Genomic DNA, 12,460 nt, shown 5'->3' with positions numbered 1-12,460 from the left:
ACCGCACTGATTTTATTTATTACGCTGACACCTTGACTGTGGTTATTCCAACCAATGTACTTGTCCTGGTCCAACAAGAAGCTGACGGAACATACCAAGATCCAGGTCTACAGAGCTTGCGTCCTGAGTACACTCCTGTACTGCAGCGAGTCATGGACTCTTCGCTCACAACAGGAGAGGAAACTGAACACTTTCTGCATGTGCTGCCTCCGACGCATTCTCGGCATCACCTGGCAGGACAAAGTTCCTAACAACACAGTCCTGGAACGTGCTGGAATCCTTAACATGTATGCACTGCTGAAACAGAGACGCCTGCGTTGGCTCGGTCATGTCGTGAGAATGGATGATGGCCGGATCCCAAAGGATCTCCTCTATGGAGGACTCGTGCAAGGAAAGCACCCTACAGGTAGACCACAGCTGTGATACAAGGACATCTGCAAGAGGGATCTGAAGGCCTTAGGAGTGGACCTCAACAGGTGGGAAACCCTGGCCTCTGAGCGGCCCGCTTGGAGGCAGGCTGTGCAGCATGGCCTTTCCCAGTTTGAAGAGACACTTGGCCAACAGACTGAGGCAAAGAGGCAAAGAAGGAAGGCCTATAGCCAGGAAGACAGACCAGGGACAGACTGCACTTGCTCCCAGTGTGGAAGGGATTGACACTCCCGAATCGGCCTTTTCAGCCACACTAGACGCTGTTCCAGACCACCATTCAGAGCATGATATCATAGCCTTTCAAGACTGAAGGTTGCCAATAACAACTTGTCCTGTTGGAATATGTTTGGCTCCCTTTCAGAATTCTCAAATGTTTCTCCATGGGAGGAACGCTGCCATTGGCTTCAGATTCCATCTTGGAAAAAGACGGCAGCTAGTAGGAAGCTGGCCACCCATGCTGCAAGTCCCATTTCAGAAGGGGAGCTCTCCATTGATACTATTTAGATTAAAAGACAGATGCCCACAGGGCTAAACAACTTGATCAATGTCTAGTTTGGCCCTTGGGGAACCAAAGAACCCTACTTGGCCCTCAAGATTTCTAGCCCCACTCCCACAGAGCACTTGATTGGGAACACAAGGGCTTTGAAATGAAACTTTGCTAGTGACACTGTTGGTTGATGGAATCACTAGGGGGGGTGCAGGCCGCACCAGGTGACATGGGTAGGGGGGGGTGACACCACGACAGGCCAAAATTTTTTAAAATCTTGATATTTTTGAATAATACCATCATGTTATTTTTGAATAATACCATCATGTTCTATATCATTTGATGAATTTAGTACTCAGAGATGTAGAGCTTAAACATCCTGGTGCCCAGTTCCTTCTAACGGGGGACTGGAATTCACAAGTAGGTTCTAATCCAGATATTTTCAAGCAGTTAGACATTTTTGAATAACACTATCATGTTAAATATCATTTGATGCATAAGAACGCACAAAACAAACCGCGTTGAAATATCTCTATTTTCTCAAAAGTTGTAGCCAAAAAAACTACAGTGGTGGAGAAATGGTGCATCACCACACCCTCCACCTGGGGCATTGTCCTACCCACTGCATGGGAGGAGGTCCATCTTGGGGGCGACGCACAGGTTTCCCGCACTGGGTGACGCAAATCCTGGTGTTGCCACTGCCACCCATCCCTTCTTAAGGATTCTGAGCAAACTCCTTCTAAAAATGGCTTTCTTGCCTTCTTTTTTTGTTTTTGCTATTCCCAGGGATGCATCAAGAGCCGGGGAGAATTCATGCAGTATAGATCAGTCCGCCATTGATAGCACTTCACACTCTGACAAGCTGCTTTGGCTCTGTTTAAAGTCTTCGATAGGCCCTGGCCCATTAAGGCTGTGGCTATTGAATTATTGACAGCCTCTCGCTGGGGTGCGAAGGAGAAGGCGCGTGATAACCTCCGCTCAATATAGATGAAATGAAAACCCTCTCAGAATCTGGCCTTAGCACGTTAAAGGAGTTTTAATAGGCTGGTTTAAAATTCAGCAAGAGAATACGTTAGGGGTGATCACACTGGCTGTGACTAAACACAGGCGTATGGAAGCCGCTTACAAAGGGGGGGAGACAGAATTTGATGTCTGAGCATGTAAGGGTGAAATTGGAAAAAGAGGCTCTTGCAGCAAGGGGTCCACATTGTGGTCTACATATGAGACGGAAATGAGACGGTACCTTAGGACAGGCAGAAGAAAATATTTCTTTACCCAGCCTGTAATTAGTCTGTGGAACTCTTTGCCACAGGAAGTAGTGATGCCTTTAAGAGGGGATTGGACAAAAAGTTCATTCCGGGTTACAAGTCATGGTAGGTATGTGCAAGCTCCTGGTTTAGAGGCAGGCTACCTCTGATTGCCAGATGCAGGGGAAGGCACCAGGACGCAGGTTGGGTCTGTTGCCTTTGTACTTGCTGAAGCATTTGGTGGACCGCTGTGAGATACAGGAAGCTGGACTAGACGGGCCTTTGGCCTGATCCAGCAGGGCTCTTCTTACTGTGGGCTGGACCACTCCAGATTGCAGATGGAAGATGATAATTTTGAACGTTTCCCAATGCAGAAAAGAAAATAAACTTGCCTGCATGTAGAAAATTGGCACATCAGGGAGACCACTGGGCTAGACTCTATTACAGCGTTTTTCAATCACTGTGCTGCAGCGCACTAGTGTGCCGCAAGGCAGCCTGAGGTGTGCCACGGGGCCAGAGGAGGCGGGCAGCAGCCGCTGGTAAAGAAGTTGTTGCTCTGGTTGTTTTGACCCTCATGCAGTCGAAAAAGGAGCAGCCACAGCTGAACAAGAGGAAGGCTGCAACTAGATCCTCATTTACCCGGGAGTAATTATGGGACTTACCTCTGAGTAGACATGCCTAGGATTGGGTGTCAAGTCCATTATTTGCCCTGGTGCTGACTGGGTGGTGAGAGAAGCCTGGAGGAGGTCTGGGAGGAGTGAGTGAGTGAGGATGAGGGAGCCAAGGACAGGCGAGCAAGTACTAATAAGTCTGCTGAGGCCCATAGCCTAAGAATGGGCTGGCTGAGGGTCCAGGAAAGTCCCTTCTCCTTGCCACAGTTGCCTGCAGCTCCCCAAGGAGACCCTCCCTGCCTTGCCTTTGCCTTTCAGAGGAAGGGCACTGGGCCACAATCCCATCCACACTTTCCTGGGAGTAAGCCCCATTGACTATAATGGGACTTACTTAAATGTGCTTGCACTAGGATCCTCTCCTAGCCCCACTTTCCTGGGAGTAAGCCCCTTGACTATAATGGGACTTACTTCTGAGTAGACATGCCTGGGCTGGGCTCTCAGAATCCTCTCCTAGCCCCACTTTCCTGGGAGTAAGCCCCATTGACTATAATGGGACTTACTTCTGAGTAGACATGCCTGAGCTGGGCTGGGCTCTCGGGATTCTCTCCTAGCCCCACTTTCCTGGGAGTAAGCCCCTTGACTATAATGGGACTTACTTCTGAGTAGACATGCCTGGGCTGGGCTCTCAGAATCCTCTCCTAGCCCCACTTTCCTGGGAGTAAGCCCCATTGACTATAATGGGACTTACTTCTGAGCAGACATGCCTGAGCTGGGCTGGGCTCTTGGGTTCCTCTCCTACCCCACTTTCCTGGGAGTAAGCCCCATTGACTATAATGGGACTTACTTCTGAGTAGACATGCCTGAGCTGGGCTGGGCTCTCGGGATTCTCTCCTAGCCCCACTTTCCTGGGAGTAAGCCCCTTGACTATAATGGGACTTACTTCTGAGTAGACATGCCTGGGCTGGGCTCTCAGAATCCTCTCCTAGCCCCACTTTCCTGGGAGTAAGCCCCATTGACTATAATGGGACTTACTTCTGAGCAGACATGCCTGAGCTGGGCTGGGCTCTTAGGTTCCTCTCCTACCCCACTTTCCTGGGAGTAAGCCCCATTGACTATAATGGGACTTACTTCTGAGTAGACATGCCTAGGATTGGGCTTTTGGTCACACTTTTTTTCTGAAATACAGGAGCAGGCAATGGGAGAGGGAGAATGTGAGGCAAGTGATTCTGGACGGGACAGTAGGAGAAGAGCTAACTGCAATTATGAGATGGGGGGAGTGTGCCTGTGGGAGGGGCTGGGTGAGGAGAGGAGGAGAGAGAAGTGCCAGTTGCCTGCTCCTGTATTTGAGAAAAAAGAGTGCAACCAAAAGCCCAATCCTAGGCATGTCTACTCAGAAGTAAGTCCCACAGGCACATTCCCCCCAGTGTTCCCTCCCCCCAGTCTTTGGTTGCAATCCTAACCACACTGTCCTGAGAGTAAGCCCCACTGGACAAAATAGGACTTACTTCTGAGTAGATCTGGTTAGGATTGTGCCCTTTGTCATGTAATGATTTAATTGTATTAACCCCTGCTAACTGGGTAAGAGGCACTTTTTCAAGTGGGTGCTCCTCTTTTATTTAGCAGGGGGAGAGTAACTGGCCCACCTCACCCCAGCACTGTCTGTTCTAGTGGCTGTCTGCTGGTATTCCTTTGCATCTTTTTAGATTGTGAGCCCTTTTGGGACAGGGAGCCATTAGATATTTGATTTTCTCTGTAAACCGCTTTGTGAACTTTTTGTTGAAAAGCGGTATATAAATACTGTTGTTGTTGTTGTTGTTGTATTAATTATATTAATTAAAAATTAATTGTAATGTAGTAATTTAATGTAAGTAAAAAACTGGGAGTGTGCCTTGACAATTTTAGTGCCTTGACAGTGTGCCGTGAGCTGAAAAAGGTTGAAAATGGCTGCTCTATTAGCTAGTGTTTGGGGGGAGAATTATTTTGCAAAGAAGACTTTCCCCCCATGTATTCAAAAATAGCACCTACTTTCTACTTACTACCCCTACTTACTACTATCTTAGGACATCCACTAAAACTGAGTGTTGGGAGACTTAGGACAGACTAAAGAAAATATTTCTTTACTCATTCTGTAGTTAGTCTGTGGAACTCCTTGCCACAGGATGTGGTGATGGCATCTGGCCTGGATGCCTTTAAAAGGGGATTGGACAAGTTTCTGGAGGAAAAATCCATTATGGGTTACAAGCCATGATGTGCATTGTACAACCTCCTGATTTTAGAAATGGGTTACCTCAGAATGCCAGATGCAGGGGAGGGTACCAGGATGCAGGTCTCTTGCTGTCTTGTGTGCTCCCTGGGGCATTTGGTGGGCCGCTGTGAGATACAGGAAGCTGGACTAGATGGGCTTATGGCCTGAACCAGTGGGGCTGTTCTTATGTTCTAGGGCAGGGGTGTCCAAAGTTTTTGGTAGGAGGGCCACATCATCTCTCTGACACTGTGTCAGGGGCCGGTGAAAAAAAAGAATTAATTTACATTTAAAATTTGAATAAATTTACATAAATGACTATATTAAAGATGAACTTATATGAATGAATGAAGGTCTTGCAATAGCTCAAGGCCTATAAAAGGCCTTGCACAAACCGAGGCTAGCCTTTCCTTTGCTGCCACTACTGCATCACAGATGTGAAACAGCAAGCAGTGGAGGGAGCCCTTGTCCCACAGCTCACGTGACAGGTCAAACAGTTGCCCTCACACTGAAAGCAGTTGCGTCCGGCCAGTGCGGGCTCCAGCAAGTCTCTGGAGGGCCAGAGGCTCATTGGAGACTGGGGACTCCCTAAGGCCCACATTGGGAGTCCTCAAGGGCTGCAAGTGGCCCCAGGGCCAGGGTTTGGGCACCCCTGTTCTAGGGTGATGCTGCCCTGTGTCGATCAGGTCTATTGTCCCTTTGGAGACCAGTGTTGACCTAAATTCTGTCTAGAGGTGCATTTGAAAAGGACACAACATTGACCTGTCCTCAGAAGGGGAACATGTCATTTCAAAGCGAAAGGTAGCCACTTATTCTAGTATCTGCCACTTTTGTGCAGCTGCCTGTGGTTTGTGAAAACCCAATGGGGGGGGATGGGTTTAGGATCAGCCTGCCTTTATAAACTGTCTTGAGTCTGCAAGTCTTTGAGAAAAGGTGCTATAAAATACTGTAATAAATAAATAAATATAATGGACATATGTTGGGACATTATCATCTATGCTTCACTGAAGTCTCAGAGAGCAAACATGGGGGGTGCGACGGCAATAACAACCACAAGGACCACTGGCAAGAAGAACTCCAGCCTTACTCCGCAGGCTGATTAATATTAAATCATTCTGATTTTCTTACATAATCTCTTTTCTTCTTCAAATTTATACCTGCCAAGATTTACTTGTCTTTTAATAGCTGATGTCAGACAAGCAAGATGCAGGGGAAAAAAGCCCCTAAACTCAGGACTATAATTTTAAACACAATGAGACTCGCATCAACTTGTCGCGGTGACAGGTGGCAAATTATTCCACGTGGACTTCTAAAGTGCATCCTAAAAGCTTTGGGGGGGGGGGAGAGAAGAAGATGTAGAAAAGAGGAATTTAAAATGATGATCACAGCTCTTTTCCCAGCAATTCAGCTCCTATGAGTACGCATTTGTCCCTTCAACACGGTTTCTGAAGTTTTGCCTCCACTCAGATCATCTATCTATCTATCTATCTATCTATCTATCTACGCACATACTCTCTCCCTCTCTCTATCTATGCACATATACTCTCTCTATGCACACACTATCCATCCATCCATCCATCCATGCACATACTCTCTCTCCCTCTCTCTCTCTCTATGCACATATACTCTCTCTCTATGCACATCTATCTATCTATCTATCTATCTATCTATCTATCTATCTATCTATCTATCTATCTATCTATCTATCTATCTACGCACATACTCTCTCCCTCTCTCTATCTATGCACATATACTCTCTCTATGCACACACTATCCATCCATCCATCCATGCATGCACATACTCTCTCCCTCTCTCTCTCTCTATGCACATATACTCTCTCTCTCTCTATGCACATCTATCTATCTATCTATCTATCTATCTATCTATCTATCTATCTATCTATCTATCTATCTATCTATCTATCTATCTATGTGTATAGCTAGCTAGCTAGATCTATAGATAGATAGAGCTATATGTGTATAGCTCGTAGATAGATCACATATCTACACACACAGAGAGAGAGAACCTTAACAGCACATCTAAATTTGTGTTCATTCTGCCTTTGGACAGATTATCTTTACCACGTCAAGCATTGTAAGTGAATCAAAGATGCTCCCTTCAGTAGTAGGAATTAATCTCCAGACAAATATACAGAGGGAGGCTTAGTCTGTCCCGGCTTTTAATCGTTTCCAACTGGTTTGACTTTTTCTAATTACAGCCTTTATGTTATAAAAGCCATTTTTATGTTACCAAGGAGCAGTTCCGCTGCAAATACATGGATTCTTTTTTTCTTTTTTTCATTTGCCGGGTTTCTGTTCCCATGTTGATTATGTAAATGGGACTTTCCAGCCTTCTTCTAATTAGAAAAACACACTGCACCAGAGCATCAACCATTTTTTAAACACTAATAGCGCAGTGGCCGTGTCCTCTTGCTGCACCTTTACATAATTTGTCAAAAAATACCACCCAGCAAAGCCACATTTTCTAAACAGAGTTGTCACACTACAGGCAATTTTGCCTTTAAAAAAAGGAAAAGAAATCTCGTGCACACTGATTCCTCCCTCCCCCAAAATCATAAAATTAAACCAGATATGCACTTGCGCAATGCAACACATTAGGCTCCCTGGAGCCAGAATGACAGGAACTAAATTTGACAAAAAGACAAGAATAAATAAGACAGTCACATTTTATGCATATTTATAGCAATGTGCATTTCAAGTCTGTGAGCATGGAAAGGGTGAATACTACTGCTACACTCCATAGAGCAGCCATTTTCAACCACTGCGCCGTGGCACACTGGTGTGCCGCGAATGGTTCCCAGGTGTGCCGCGGGAATTTGGGAGAGGGTCATTTATCAATAGGACCATTGGGAGATGTGAGCCCCCTACTGGCAGCACAGTGTGCCTTGTCAAGCATCAAAAAACCCATGGCGTGCCTTGACAACTTTAGCGCCTTGCCAGCGTGCCATGAAATGAAAAAGGTTGAAAATCACTGCCATAGAGGATGGAGTCCTGAGTCTTAGGGAACAAGCCTTCATATAGGGTAGATTCAGACACACAGGGACACACACACTCACAGCCTCCCCTGTTCAGTCACCAACACCATGCATGATATATACGTCATTTTGCTGGCAACCTTCAGTCTCGAAAGACCATGGTATAAGCCTACAGCATCCGGTATTCCCAAGCGGTCTCCTATCCAAGTACTGACCAGGCCTGACCCTGCTTAGCTTCCGAGATCAGACGAGATCGAGCATGGAAAGACTATGGTATAAGCCTACAGCACCCGGTATTCCCAAGCGGTCTCCCATCCAAGTACTAACCAGGCCTGACCCTGCTTAGCTTCTGAGATCAGACGAGATAGGGAGATAGTGTTCAGTATAGGGAGATGGTTGGCCACCTTCAGTCTCGAAAGACGATGGTATAAGCCTACAGCACCAGGTATTCCCAGGCGGTCTCCCATCCAAGTACTAACCAGGCCTGACCCTGCTTAGCTTCCGAGATCAGACAAGATCGGGAGATAGTGTTCAGTACAGGGAGATGGTTGGCCACCTTCAGTCTCGAAAGACTATGGTATAAGCCTACAGCACCAGGTATTCCCAGGCAGTCTCCCATCCAAGTACTGACCAGGCCTGACCCTGCTTAGCTTCCGAGATCAGACGACATCAGGCATGTGCAGGGTATATCCCACCTTTCTAATCAGATTTTCAAGGCGGCCTTGCGATATCAATGGAAAGAACGCATCAGAAAAGCAAAAGAGCATCAGCTGTGACACTCCAGAGCCATAATAATGCTTCACACCTTGTTCTCAAAAGTGCTCTGCTTGCATTATCCTGGTGCTGTACCTACAACAACCCTGCAAGGTAAGCATTCTTAGCCCTATTGCAGTTGGGGCTGAAGAGGAGCAGGTCATCTAAAGGTTCGATTCTATGGGCCGTACCGTCGGCTCTGGGTAATTGGGAATGTGCTGAAAAGCCAGTTAACAGCACCCGGGGAGCATAGGCGCTGGGTCTCAGCACCAGGAAGATGACAGCATGGAGCGGCCAGTGGTAAGTATTACTATTTACAGATGGCAGAGTGGCTTTTTGGGGTGGGGGAGGCATTAGTGGGCAGGGAAGGGGAGATCAGGCCCGGAATGGGGGCGGAGATGGCAGCAGAGTCTGCCACTGTATGTTGTTCTCCCACCCTGGCCAGTAAGCCCTACATGTGCTTCCTTGGTTCTGTGCCTGCTCAGTAGTTCTGAGGAGACCCATTGCTGCCAGCTGTTTTCTACCTAGGGTAAGGGAACAGACATTCCCTTACCCCAAGGAGACTCTGGTGGCTGCCTCGGTGCCCCTAGGATACAGCAGTGGCTGTTTTGTCACCGCTGTTCCTCTGGGCACTGGAGTGGATAGGACTGGGCTGTACGTCCACCTAGCCATTCATGGTGATGCCTCCATAGCTCAAGCTCCGGGCCAGGAGGCTTCGACAAACTAATTAATACGATGAAAGATATTTAGATTTCCAGGAAAAGTGGCTCACAGAGTGGTTTGCCTAGCGGTCTGCAGAGCAAACTAATCCATAAACAGGTCCCCACCGGCAAAGGGCTCACAATGGCACAAGAGATGCAGGAGAGAGACCGGCAACAGCCACTGGGAGTAGAAGAGGAAAGCACTCTCAAAGGTGCTCAAGCACTCAAACTGGGCACTTTGCCCAGTTTGCAGGGGCTCGCTCAGTCCATTTCTTCTGCGTTGGACCTAGGGCCTGCTTGATACTGTCATACATCCCCTTGATGTTGCCCGTGTCAGCTGCTATCTGTATCTGCGTTGGCTCGGTCATGCCGTGAGAATGGATGATGGCCGGATCCCAAAGGATCTCCTCTATGGAGAACTCGTGCAAGGAAAGCGCCCTACAGGTAGACCACAGCTGCGATACAAGGACATCTGCAAGAGGGATCTGAAGGCCTTAGGAGTGGACCTCCACAGGTGGGAAACCCTGGCCTCTGAGCGGCCTGCTTGGAGGCAGGCTGCGCAGCATGGCCTTTCCCAGTTTGAAGAGACACTTGGCCAACAGACTGAGGCAAAGAGGCAAAGAAGGAAGGCCCATAGCCAGGGAGACAGACCAGGGACAGACTGCACTTGCTCCCAGTGCGGAAGGGATTGTCACTCCCGAATTGGCCTTTTCAGCCACACTAGACGCTGTTCCAGAACCACCTTTCAGAGCGCGATACCAGAGTCTTTCGAGACTGAAGGTTGCCAACAATGCTCAGTCCATTTCACCTGAAAACCACCACAACACTGCTGTGAACGGAGTCCTGGCCATAAACCCCTTTCTTGTCCCTGAGACAGAAATGGTAAGAGCGAGGGAGGGGAGGTGCTTTCCCCCCTCCCAAAGCATGCTCAGAGCATCGGGCACATAAAATTGCATAACAGAATTAGTGTCTGGACTAAGCTAAATGATGGCCTGGACTTACAAAAATGCGTGAGACTGCACACAGGTATTCATACCAAGCTCACAGAAAATGCACCACACCGAAGTGCAGCTAACACAAAATGAGGATATTAAGCATTGTGGGTCATCAGAATGACATCCTGGAGAGGCCGGGCCTGCAGCGACGCCTCTAGGACTCTGCATCCCAGCGTCCCTGGCCTTTCTGATGTGCTTCTTGGCTCCAGGGCTTAATTTGAGCCAAGGTTCACCGGAGACTAAGCCAGACAAATGGACTTCCTCTGCACTTTCTCTGCAAAAGTGGCAGGTTGGAAAGAAATCAACTTCTGCTTTGATTTGCTTGCTAAAACTGGAATTTCCATTATTCAGATTGCTGAGCACAGGCTCAGAACCCCTTGCTGCAATCCAAAGTCCTTTCCACGCCTTCCCGCAATGACTCCCCTTGGGTTTTCATTATAGTTTGCTTTCAATAAGAAAAAAAAGCTTCTGCAGTTCTGTGCCAACCCTCATTATGTCTCTGGGAAGCAAGTCACTATTTTCCCCATTTTATTGGTGAGGCCACTGAGGCTGGGACCGGCCCAAGGCTGCACAAGCAGATTATGACAGAGGTTCAAGGACATAAAGGTGGGATTTGAACTCAGGAGTGCATTTCAGGCTTTGTCCACAGGATCAAGAAACTAGTCGGGCTCTCAGAAACAAGGAATGAAAGAGGTTGGTTGGCAACCTTCAGTCTCAAAAGACTATGGTATAAGCCTACAGCACCCGGTATTCCCAGGCGGTCAAGTACTAACCAGGCCTGACCCTGCTTAGCTTCTGAGATCAGACGAGATTGGGCATGGAAAGACTATGGTATAAGCCTACAGCACCTGGTATTCCCAGGAGGTCTCCCATCCAAGTACTAACCAGGCCTGACCCTGCTTAGCTTCTGAGATCAGATGAGATTGGGCATGGAAAGACTATGGTATAAGCCTACAGCACCCGGTATTCCCAGGCGGTCTCCCATCCAAGTACTAACCAGGCCTGACCCTGCTTAGCTTCCGAGATCAGACGAGATTGGGCATGGAAAGACTACGGTATAAGCCTACAGCACCCGGTATTCCCATGCGGTCTCCCATCCAAGTACTAACCAGGCCTGACCCTGCTTAGCTTCCGAGATCAGGCATGTGCAGGGTAACAGTTGCTGTCAATGAAAGAGGTTATAAAAATAATTACAATACAGGCATGCCCCAGTATCCACAGACATTCTGTTCTCCAAGCCTCCCAACACCTTATAAGGTGTTAAAAACATCACTTCTAGTTTCACGGAGAAACCAGTAGCTTTTTTTTTTTTAACTGCCGGGCTCAATCTGAGTGGATATCCGTGGCCTCTGCTGGGCTCAGAAGACCCAGTGGAGCTCCCCTAACCTCTGGAAAGTGCGCACTTGGGGGGAGCACATGCGGGAGGCCCTGGGGATCCAATCCACAGGAAAGTGAATCCACAGATGCAGGATCCGCGGATGAGGAGACTCCCTGTACTTAAAGGAGAACCAGTTCACTCTAGTTTCAGGTAGAATTGCAGAAGAGGTGAAGTCTCCCAGCACGACTCTAGTCATGCCTACTCAGCTGTAAGCCCCATTAAGTTCAATGGAACTTACTCCCATTGTATAGGATTGCAATCTCAGATACAGGTGAGCATTCACTAAAGGTTAGCACTGAAAGACAGGTGTGATGTTTCAATGGGAACAGGTGTGGGGCATGTGTGGAATGGACTGCATGGCAAGGGAGTCACAAATGCTCCTCAGCAGGTGTTGTGGTGCTGGAAGCAAGGGGTGTGTAAAAAGCTGCTGCTGTCAGTGTCCTTCTGCGTTACGCATTTTTGATGCCGACACATCTTAAGTTGGCTGGAATCTGCCTTGGGCGCCTCCTCGATGGGGGGGGGGGGGAGAACCAGATACAAAACATTTAGCAAGCAAACAAACTTGCTTGTGTGAACCACAGAGAAGTCCGACTGATGGCGGCGTCCAGGATGGGCCAATGC

At 47.9% G+C, this 12,460-nt stretch overlaps 1 pseudogene; it reads right to left on the bottom strand.

Moving 5' to 3' along the window:
* Positions 1 to 8,442: 8,442 nt before the first annotated feature.
* Positions 8,443 to 8,565, bottom strand: LOC136633884 (5S ribosomal RNA; annotated as a pseudogene).
* Positions 8,566 to 12,460: the final 3,895 nt, after the last annotated feature.

This window comes from Tiliqua scincoides, chromosome 13 (genome assembly GCF_035046505.1).
Source record: "Tiliqua scincoides isolate rTilSci1 chromosome 13, rTilSci1.hap2, whole genome shotgun sequence".
Classification (NCBI taxonomy): Eukaryota; Metazoa; Chordata; class Lepidosauria; order Squamata; family Scincidae; genus Tiliqua; species Tiliqua scincoides.
Note: the sequence above shows the minus strand (reverse complement) of the source record. Positions and strands in the feature narration are given on the sequence as shown.